The sequence below is a fragment of the Neopelma chrysocephalum genome, unplaced genomic scaffold (assembly GCF_003984885.1).
Source record: "Neopelma chrysocephalum unplaced genomic scaffold, ASM398488v2 Primary Assembly neopelma1_119, whole genome shotgun sequence".
In the NCBI taxonomy this organism is placed as follows: Eukaryota; Metazoa; Chordata; class Aves; order Passeriformes; family Pipridae; genus Neopelma; species Neopelma chrysocephalum.
Window position 1 is genome coordinate 4473634 of NW_020897781.1, and position 10715 is coordinate 4484348.

Genomic DNA, 10715 nt, shown 5'->3' on the forward strand with positions numbered 1-10715 from the left:
TTTGCCTGCTACAGTGTCTGCACTACTGCAGCTCTGTGTGTGGGCGTAAAGAAATGACACGACTGGGTTTCAAACCATTACACTGAAGATTTGCAAACAGTTAAAAAAAAAAAAACCACACACACAACCCCATCAGGCACAAATGAAAAATTATCACTTTTTGCCTTTTATTTTTTTTTCTAAGGTTTGGTTGTTGCTTTTTTTTTTTAACTTGGCCAGTCAAGTTTCTTCTTCATCCTCTAAATTAAAAAAAAATAAAAGGTAAATTAAGTATTTAGGAAGGTTTTTAGATTTTACATAGTGTGACCATTTTGTTAGGGGTTTTGCTGCTGTTTTTTAATTAACCTACAAGAGCTTGTATTCCAGAAGGCTGTCCAGACTTCCATGGTAGAAGTCGTCAGAGCACACCTGTATTTCTGCCTTTGGAGGTGCTAAATAGGTACTCAGATCTTGGTAGCACTATAGGATAGACAGAGCAGCCACTCCACAACTGGCCAGGTAGGAAAAATGAGGCCAGGACTATGTCCTTGAATATTCCACAAAACACAGGAAAGAAAACATACTGGCACCCACTTTTGTTCAGTAGTCCAGCAATGCCTCAGGTTTACTCACCCAAACTGGGCAGAAAACAGACCTGAATGTTTGTTGTAACTACTGGAGACCAACAGGAGTGAGACAAAGGGGATGTTCTCTATAATATCGTGGGGAAGGAGAGGAAAGTGCTGTTTAAGCTGATACGAAATTGCTGACACAAGAGGCTGAATATAAACAGTTATGGGCACACTGTTGTTGGGAGGGACAGGTGGAAGGTTTTTGTCAGACAAGCAAGAACACTTCTCAAGCAGATTTTTTACCACAAAGAGTGAAAGAGAGAAAAAACAGTTTTCAGAAAGGAGCTTGAAAACTCCAAGGAGCCTTTGTGCCTTGGCTGCTCCATGATAGTCAGGGACTAACACTCGTTAAATATATATCTTTATGTACCTTGAGAGAAGACAGCCAGCTTGAAAACCATGTGCTTGGACAGAAGGCTTGTGCATTCTGGAGTGGAAAGGTTTAGCTGTCTATTTTTTCAAATATTCAAACGATCCCCAAGTCACTCAGGATTTCTATTGCCTTTGATGTTGTGCTGACAATCAAAAGCAGGGAAACACAGGCAAAGGGGGTGGGAAAGAGGAGATACTTTGTGATGCCCACATTGCTGTTTAGTGCAGGGTATCCCTGGCAGTTCTCAGCCCATCTCCTGCCCACAGGGTGAAGCAGGGAGAGCTCCTAGGGCTGAGGACCCAAAAGTGGATGCCCAATGAGCACAATTTAGTGTGTGAGTGAAAACAGCAAGACTGGACTTGAGGACTTCAGACTACTAATCCCGAACTTTAACAAAGACTGATAAAGGGACTTGAGCAGTGAATCACCCAACAGTGAATGAAAAACGACCTTCAGTTCTGTACCTGGTAAAACTCTCAGAGATATTGCCATTAACACACAGCACTACAGCCTTGGTACCAAGGGGGTCTGGCTACTGGCCACAGTAGAAGCTTGAATTCTTCTTTCAGGTACACACTAACAGCTGAGAGCAGCTCCAGGAAAATTTTACTGGAGAAATGTCTGTGGCCTCAGCTGATACAGAAAAGTGAATGTTTGGAGAGACAAGAAATCTGGCTCCCAGCAGGGCTCCACTCCTGCAGATCGAGTGCCATTGTACAGCCTGATGAGGATTGCAAAGTGGAATTGCTTAAATCAATTCAGTGAAGTTTAGTAACAAAATACACACCCTGAAGCAGTAACTCTGAAAGGTTTATGTGGCATGGACAACTCTGTATCCTGGCACTGTAGATGTCGTATTTCCAAGTCACTGCAACAGTCACCATTTCTGCCTTGGTTTTGGCCATTTTGCTGCAGGTGAAGTAACACCTGGAATGTCAAAATGCACCTAATCCTCCACTGAGGACTGCTCCCCATGAAGAACCATTATGAAATATTGCTATTGGTTATCATAAATGGCAATATTTCCCTTATAGACATGAACTCTGAATGTACAGAAATCATGGTTGCCTACACAACTTTCACTTGACCAAAGGCACATTTCCACCATTAACATGACTTTTTTTTCACAAAGATCACAGCTTTGTAAATTCACAGAATCTCTTAAAGCAACTATTAAAAGTCTGGAAAAAAAATGAGTATAAAAAAATTCAAAGCATTCCAGTAAACAGGACAGCCAACTACTACTCTCATATCAATAATGCAGAACACCTACTAGGATTCATCTGGCACTTCTATCTTGTTGAGCCAGCAAAAACCACCACCCAAAAAGGAGAGTAACCCTCACAAACTGGTCAGGCCAGACAGGAAAAAGAAGTCCAAGAGAAAAAAACTTAAAGACAAAAATGTGCTCGAACAGCAAAAGGGAGAGATGTGGCTCCTTTAGAAGCAAACACAAGTCTACTTGCCAAAGAAAAGCCAGTTCAAGGAAAACTAAAACAGAAGACAAAGTAATGGATCCCATAGGGAAAAGACCCAAGGGCTGCTGAGAAAATGCAAAGGCAGTCACAGCACTGAAAAGGTTCAGCTGGGTGCACACACAACTCAGTGTTTCACTGAGAACGGAATGTCTCCTTTGAAGTGCTTGGGTTCCTTTCACAGCCCAGCAGCAGAGCTGGACACACACCCAGGGGAGAAAGGGAAAAAAGAAAACAAAAAATCCAGCCTCAAACCATCTTCCATTAAAAACCCACAGATCATTTTCTCCAAGTTTAGATTTAATGTGTTTTAGGTGAGGCTCTAAATGCTGAATCCTCATAGAGTTTGATTTGGGGGTTATTTGGTTTAGATTTTTAGTATTAATTCACCATAAACAGGTATAGTGAAGGACTATTTTATGAATTCATTTACAAGGACAGTCTACAATCCAAGAAAAAACTTGGACATCAGAGAGAAAAGGCAGATGTGTGAGTCCAGCTTTGCTTCTAAAGCATCAGATGATTGGGTGGGAATGAAGATCTCCAATTACTCCTCCCTGCTCAAATCATCCTTTTCCTGACAGTTAAAAGGCTAAAAAGTGGAGGATGTTATGGTGCCTCTTCTACAAAACAGATGTTTTGCAGGAGAAATACGAAGGGTCTTTCCAGGTCTTATAGATTGCTGGATTAATGAGCGGTAATTTCTCTTGGATTAATGATTAATTTTCAGGCATATCACATCATAAATATGAGTAATTACAATTATGACACACTTAGAAGCAATGTAGCTGTCAGAGCAACAGTTGCTTCAACTCGAAAAGGCAGGAAGGTTTGCTGGTTTGTACGTGCACAAACTATAGACATATTAATTTTTCCATCTGTTTCTGACTTGTCATAGAAAAACAGAAAACCAGAACTACTGACAGTAGTCAGAAATGTTCTGAAAACCCCCAACTACACTAACTTAAATGTGTTTTACAGAAAAGAGAATAGAATTTGACAGAGCCATTGATCATTTGAACCAACTTTCAGATCAGTGTCAAAACCAGTAAAAGGAAGCATCAGTAACTATAAATATAGGAACAGAGCATTCCCATCACTGTGACCCAGACCAACAGAGTCACAGGTAGACTGTCCCAGTCCACACCATTCAGTCAACTCAGCTATTTTGATTTTTAATTTTCCCTGTAAGTTTTTATGTAGTTGTGTCTTTTCTCAACAAGTTGTCAAGGAAACCCTACCTTCCTGTAGCTTAGTATCCAGCTCTTTATTGCTGTAGACACAAAATAATTTAGGATTTTGAACCAGTTGATACACTTGCCTTCCCACTATGAAGGGATCTTCACTTGCACCATAAGCTGGATAGAGTTAAAGGGAGACCATTTTTTAAAGTTCAGTTCTTCTAAAATGCCTATGGGAAATTTGCCAATTAATTCTTCTATTTATTAATTTTATTAATGGTTTTACATGCCAATATTCTATTATGCTATATGCTATCCACTGGAAAGCAACCCTATAATCTGACTGGTGTCTTCTCATTTATCTACAATTCCTCTCTTGTTTTATTATCTTTGAACAGTGTTGAGTTCCTCTGACAAACAATATTTTGGGATTTTGTGAGAGCTGCCAGCTAAATTTCAGGTGCTACTAATTAAGTTGCAGTTGCGCACTCCTTGTATCTGTGCCATAATTTTACCCAACATTTAGACAGGTTTTCACTGGGAGAAGAGGTACTATGTGTAAATCTATACACGTACACAGAATTTATGATGCACTCCAGAATTTATGATGCTGCCCTTCAACCTCTGGGTGTGCAGTGGTGGTGTCTGCTCTGCCCACGCTGAGCTTTCTGTGCAGCACGAGTCAAACTCACACTGCAAAGCACCGGACCAGTCTCAGATTTGGCACCAATCATTTACCTCTTGCCTGATGTCTGAGAAACATTTTCAGCGTGTTCTGTGCAACACTCACCTGATCCAGGCACGGCCCAGAAGGTTCTTATCACAGGCTTTAAAATGCCATTTCAGTTGTTACCCTCACAGAGATGATCAGTGGGACACACAGAATGCCTCGTGCATGGATAAAGGTGGGAAATGGGAAGGAGCACTTGTAGCTTCCTGGCAGAGGGAAGGCTGTCATTGCACTGGACTTGTATTTCAGTTGTGTGTGTCATGGTAAGAGGTATTTCTGTCCCTCTCCCCTTCGGGTTTCATGGAGCTTTGCTTTTATCTGTCGTCAAGGAAACACCAGGGTTTTTTTCCCCCTTGCTCATTAATGTCTGCATTTTTGTTTCCATAGCTACAAAGGAGCCTTAGTGTTTTAAAATAGCAGTAATTGGATTACCATGAGTTTTTGTAATTTATTGACACCACTAATGGCTCCGATTTTCAAAAGCAGACACCGAAATTGTATCAGCAGTTTTTCAGCTATTAACATGTGTTATCTCCTTGTCCTGAAATTCTGGGTACATGCTAAGAAGAGTCTCCAGCATCCAGACACTCACTGCACCCAGACTCAGGCTCCAGACATGGTGCTCTGAAATTACTGAAAATACTCTGCTTTTTAGTTGTATTGGGTTTAATTTCTGATGGTCCCCTGCAAAGAAGTGCAGAAGTTCTGTTGTGAATCTGCTCAGTGTCAAGCCCAATATCTAACATATTACAGATCCTTTGTAAATTTGACCCCAGTAGGATAATCTGGGAGAATTTTTACAGCCAAATATCTGGCCAAGTCAGGATACAGGAATATGACAAGGCACAAAGAATTGAGAGCACCAGTGTTGCTAAAACTGGTATTACTTAACAGGGACATAATTCATGTTTTCTTAAGACAAAAAGTGACTGATCTGCATGTCTGTCTGTGGCTGTAGGGACAGTCCTACCACACTGAAATTGTTCCTATGCCATCTTCTAACACTCCTGATTTACTTGTTGCCATTTACTTGCCTACTTGAAGTGCTTACAAAGCACCATAAGTGCATGTTCTATACCCTCACCCTTTCTTTCCAGTATCTCCAGTCCCTCCTGCCCTCAGCCTCAGTAGAGGACAGAACTGAACTCACTGTATGAACATCCCACCAGTGCCACCACTCTGAGCCCCAGCCAGGAGACACACACCAGTCCCACAGTGTAACTTGATTAAAATTAACCAACAGTTTAAGAAGTTGTAAGAGGAGGACAGACAGAATGACTGGATACCACCTTTTTTTTTTTTAGAAAAAAAAAAGCTAAAGAGAGTCACCCACCTAAAATGTTTACAATGTAGGTATAGTGGTTAAACACAGATAAGTATGAAAAGGAAGCCTCTTAAATCTAAAATTCCTATTTTTTATACTGGATTTCTGTGCATCCTTGAGGCTCAGACATTCCATTGCCATAGAAACAGTATCCTGTGTCTCTGAGGACCATCCTGTAGATGCTGTTATGGAAACAGTCATCTCAACAGCTCTCCTCATGGTATAGATTTCAGTGATTGTGTTTGTAAAGATCCATTGCTAAACTTATCCTTTCAGGGTTCATTTTAATAAAAACTAGGTCTCTGAAGTATTGAGCAATTTAATAAACTCCTCAAGGCTGCTCCAAATTAAAAATACAGCAATGGAACAAAATGTATAATAAAATTACAGGGCCCTTGCAATAATTACCAGCCTTTCCAAATCTCTGTTATCAACAAAGGTTTGGGGGAAAAGTGGGTCTGTCCTCCCCAACAGTCATTAGTAAAACTGCTTCAGGAAAGCAAATTTTCAAGTTGTGTTCTGTGCAAGGATCCCTTCACACACCCATCCTTATGTACTTGCATGGGAATGAAATTCAAAAGATAAGAAAGTGTAGTGAGAAAATGTGGCTCAGTTGTCTGAACTGGGAACTGTGAATTCTTAAATCAAGGTGAACCATTCTTTTGTCTCAGAAAAGCCATCTAAGTCAGATTTTGAAAAAGATAACATGTGAGTTGGAAGCTCAACTCCCACTAATTTTTTTTCCTGGGAATTGAGTCCTTAGCTGATCCTAGAGCTTTGAGAAAATCTCCTCAACATTTTCATGTTTGTAACGTCTGAGATACTACTACTTACTTATTTCATACTTCCTTATTCCACTAGACTACTGTGGGCATGAGTAATTTTTGTTTCCTTGAATAAAACCATCAAAGAATCTGGGACACAATGATAAGGTGTTATTTGAGTTAGTGGTCATTCATCACTTAATGTGTCAGATGTAAATAGCTTCCTGCCTAATTATATAGATTCTGCTATTTAGTTACTGCACCTTTAGACTGTAAATTCACATTTTTTAATCTTTATCTTGGCTTTTTTAAAATCAAGTTCATCCAAGAAGGTCCTTTCCAACCCAAGCCATTCTAAGAAGGTTATATCTTATTCTTTATTCCTACACAAAATACTAGTTATTATGGCTTGTGAAAGAAACATTTCCTAGCAGTGAATATCTGAATATCTCTGACTAGAGATAACATTTTTCCTAACATTTCCCTTAATAGTTTAGAGTCTATAAGCTTTGTTGTTTGAGACGTGTCATGATTGCCAAGGAGTTTGTTCTCCAGATTGTTACATGTAAAGATTCCATCCTTCCAGGGCTGGTATTCCCTTAAGTCTCTGTGAACTGTCACAGCTCTCAGTGCTTTCTCATATTACTTCTGAAAAGACAGATTAAATTGAAGTGCTCATTTTAACTAACAAAGCTGACAGGTATAATCCCATTTTGTTCATCTTCCAAAAATTCCAAGTGTTTTAGCAAGGTTAGCAGTTGTTCTTCTTCTCTTCATTTATAGCCATGATTTTCAGAAAACAGAATATCTTTTTTTTTCTTTTGGTTTAGTATTTCAGTTTTTGGAATGCATGCCTGTGCTGAATAGATTCTCTAAGAGGCAAGAAAAAATACACTAATTAAAAACCAGATGACAAACCATACTCTTAATATAGGCATTTAAAAAAAGCCTACAAGCAGATGAGGTGGGAATTACTTTTTGGAAGAAAATCTTTTCTAAGTTAGCACAGAAGAGATTCAACACCTGAGGTTGGCCTAAGCCCTAATTCTGCAGACTTTTTTTTCATGGTTTTGATCCTCACTATTATTTCGATAATGAGGTGGATAATTATTGACCTAAAAAGAATATTCACCATCGCTTTTCTAAAGAAGGGTCTTTCTTACAGGTAGTTGTAGTTAACTTTTGTTTAAGTCTGTGCAGATTCCTTGTAGGAGTGTTCAGATGGTTTTGAAAGTACTCCTAATTTTATCAGCAGGGATTAAGATATAGATATATATAGATAGATATACATATATATATATATGACACTCTGAAACACACATTTATAAAAGGAACAAACATTAATTGTGGGGTAACCAAATCAAATAAGTTTTAGTTGCTTCTGATACTGGGCTGTCTCCAAGTTCTGTGTTTGGTGAAGCTTTGTGGAGGCTTTTTATTAATATCATAGTTTCACTTAGAGCTCTCCTTGCTGCTGCTCTCCTTGCTCATGCTCTGGCAGCAGCAGTGGCTGTGTGAGTCCATCTGCTCAGGGAGTGCTCAGCTGGTCACACACTATTTGTTTTTTCTGTTCCTATGCTACTCATACCACTGGACATTTGGGAGCCCCGGACTTAGAATGCGTATCTTGATTAAAAAGAAGAGCTGCTGTAGATTCTGTGCTCTTCATCTTACCTTTTTATAGATCCTGGGTTTTAATAATTACTGCTTTACAGTATTTTATGTATTTCAGAGAGTTGCTGAATGCTCAGAATTTGTCACTGGTAGAAGGTGTGTATAAAACCTCCTCATTTCTGAGCAGGAAAACCATACATTGACACTAAGAAGCTCAAACTCCAATTTTGCCATCTTATTAATCATGAACCCGATGGATATCCTATTGATTCGGTGCAGTGGAACTGATACAAATATTATTTGCTAGTGCAGAAACTTGGAAGTCGTTCTTAAATGACTCAACTTAGAGAAAAAATAAATTGAGGCATCTGGTAAGAAAGTGCTTTAATGTACAATGTGCAAGACCTAGGTATGGAAAATTACATTTTAAATGGTTGCTTTGTGAGAAGACTACTCATTGTTAAAACTACATTTGCAAATATTTATTCCTTTATGAAATATTTTTAACTTAAGTTTGTGGCTGTTAACATTTTGGACTCTAAAAGTATGTAACAGAGAGCATATGCACATCCTCAGGAGATGGATGGCATTAATCCAAGTTGGCTTAATCATACTGTGATGAGTGTGAGGCTTTCTCAGTGCTTGGAATTTAAATTTTTTTTTCATTTATACATGTTGTTTATTCCTTTAATTATTGCTGAAACACTAAGATGCATACAGCTTTGTTTCAGCATCACATAAGTATAGGCAGTATGATGATGGAAAAGCTTTTTTCTCCCAAAGGGCTCTCTAATTAATCATCACTAATGAAGCTGCACAAATTAACAATAATGGGGTGGGTGAAGGCCTAGAAGAGTTTGAATTCCATATCTAAGAACTGTTGTGTGCACTGAACACTCTCCATCCCTGGTTCAGAGTGAGATGTGAGAGTGTGGAGAAAGACAAGTGTCTGAATCTGCAACTGCCCAACCTCCACAGCAGGATTTAAGGTTGTGATGATGTTAACTTGGTGTTTTCCACAAGTTCCATAAATGAATTTTTACAGCTCATATGTTCTTGTAATATTTACCAAATTCTGAAAACCTCTTTAAGTTGTTGCAATAATTTTACTCCAGTTTTCTTTCTCTGTGTGTAGCAGCTTTGTACAGGCCTGATAAATGCGTTTGGCTTCAGATCAGGACAGTTCTAGAGAATGTAGTGGAGTTCTTTTGCAGGACTTCCAATTTTATAAGTATTCCCACAATATTCTTCTCACTTCTTTAAGTGCTATAAGATTTCACCATAAAGTTTATAAAAAAACACCTGTAGTGAGTGTCAGACAGTGGTTACAGGACAGTGCAGATTCAGACAGTTATCAAGCTGGACTCTGACAGATTTGATCACACCACCTCATTGCCTTTGATTTTGACTTTTCCTAAATGGAAATCTATTATTTTAAATTAATGAAGATTTTTATGAAATCTGTTTGTTAGTTTTAAATGTTTATTAGAGAACACCACGAAAGAAAGTATTTTTGTTCCAACTGTACATGAAGAGTATTCTGTTACTTCATTTGCATAGAAGATTCTTGCATTCTGTTTCTATCTTAAACTCTCCTCTTTGATTAATATTTTTATTTGTTTTTCTTTTATAGTTTATTCCTTAGGTGGGATAAAATAAACCCCTGAAAAACCCTTAGGAGGTACTTGGAAAATAGATGAATTTTAGGTGAAGCTACAAACAGGAAAGTGTCACTGTCCAGATAAAATATCAAAACTATTAAACTCTTGGAGTGCCTCATCCCCAGAAGGACAAGGATCTCTTTCAGGTGCAGTTTTTGACTCTCTGAAGTCAGTCCTGCCCAAACACCAGCATTTCTTCTTAGCTTGGAGTTGGGAATTCCCACTGTCAAGCCCCACTGAGGAGGTTGGGACTGAGCCTTAAGTTGCTGTTACTATTAAAGATCTGAGGACTGTGGTCCCAGAGACAAGGCCTTGTGCTCTCAGTTGCTGAGACTGGATCCTCCCCCTCCCAAAGAGGTGGCAAATACAATCCCAGCACTAAGGACAGGAGAAAGAGTCTTAAAGCCAGGACCTACCTGTTCTGCAGCCCCCAAAACTTGGAGCAAAAATGATTTAATGGCTTGCTTTCACCATAGCTCTGTGGTCAGCCACTGACAGATGTAAGTCAGAGGTGTCTCAAGACTGTTTGGTTTATAATTGATCTGATAATTGTCTTGGTGACAACTGTCTGGGTAAGTCAGCACTGGTGACTAAGTGGCCACTTTCATGCAGTAGTTTGTGTATGAGGAATTCTCAACTTTTATTTCCACGTTGTGATTTCTTTAAACCATGTCCAAAGATAGCTGATCAAGCACAAGATTTCTGAAATAAAGAGCTTGATACAAATTTTGGACACTGGAGCAAAGTTTGAAGACCATGAGTTGTGTTTGTGATTTAACACGGAATTCTGACCACGACCTGTCATCGCTGGTTCTTCAAGGCTTTGCACTGAAAGTTGCATTCAACAAATGTTTGAGAGCACAGTGTGTTTTTATAAGAACTGTTGTCTTTAGAATTATACAAGGATGAGATAAGAGGAGAAACATGATTATTTCCAAACAATGTAAAATCATAGCATTTTCAAAGTACTTTAAAAGTTGTG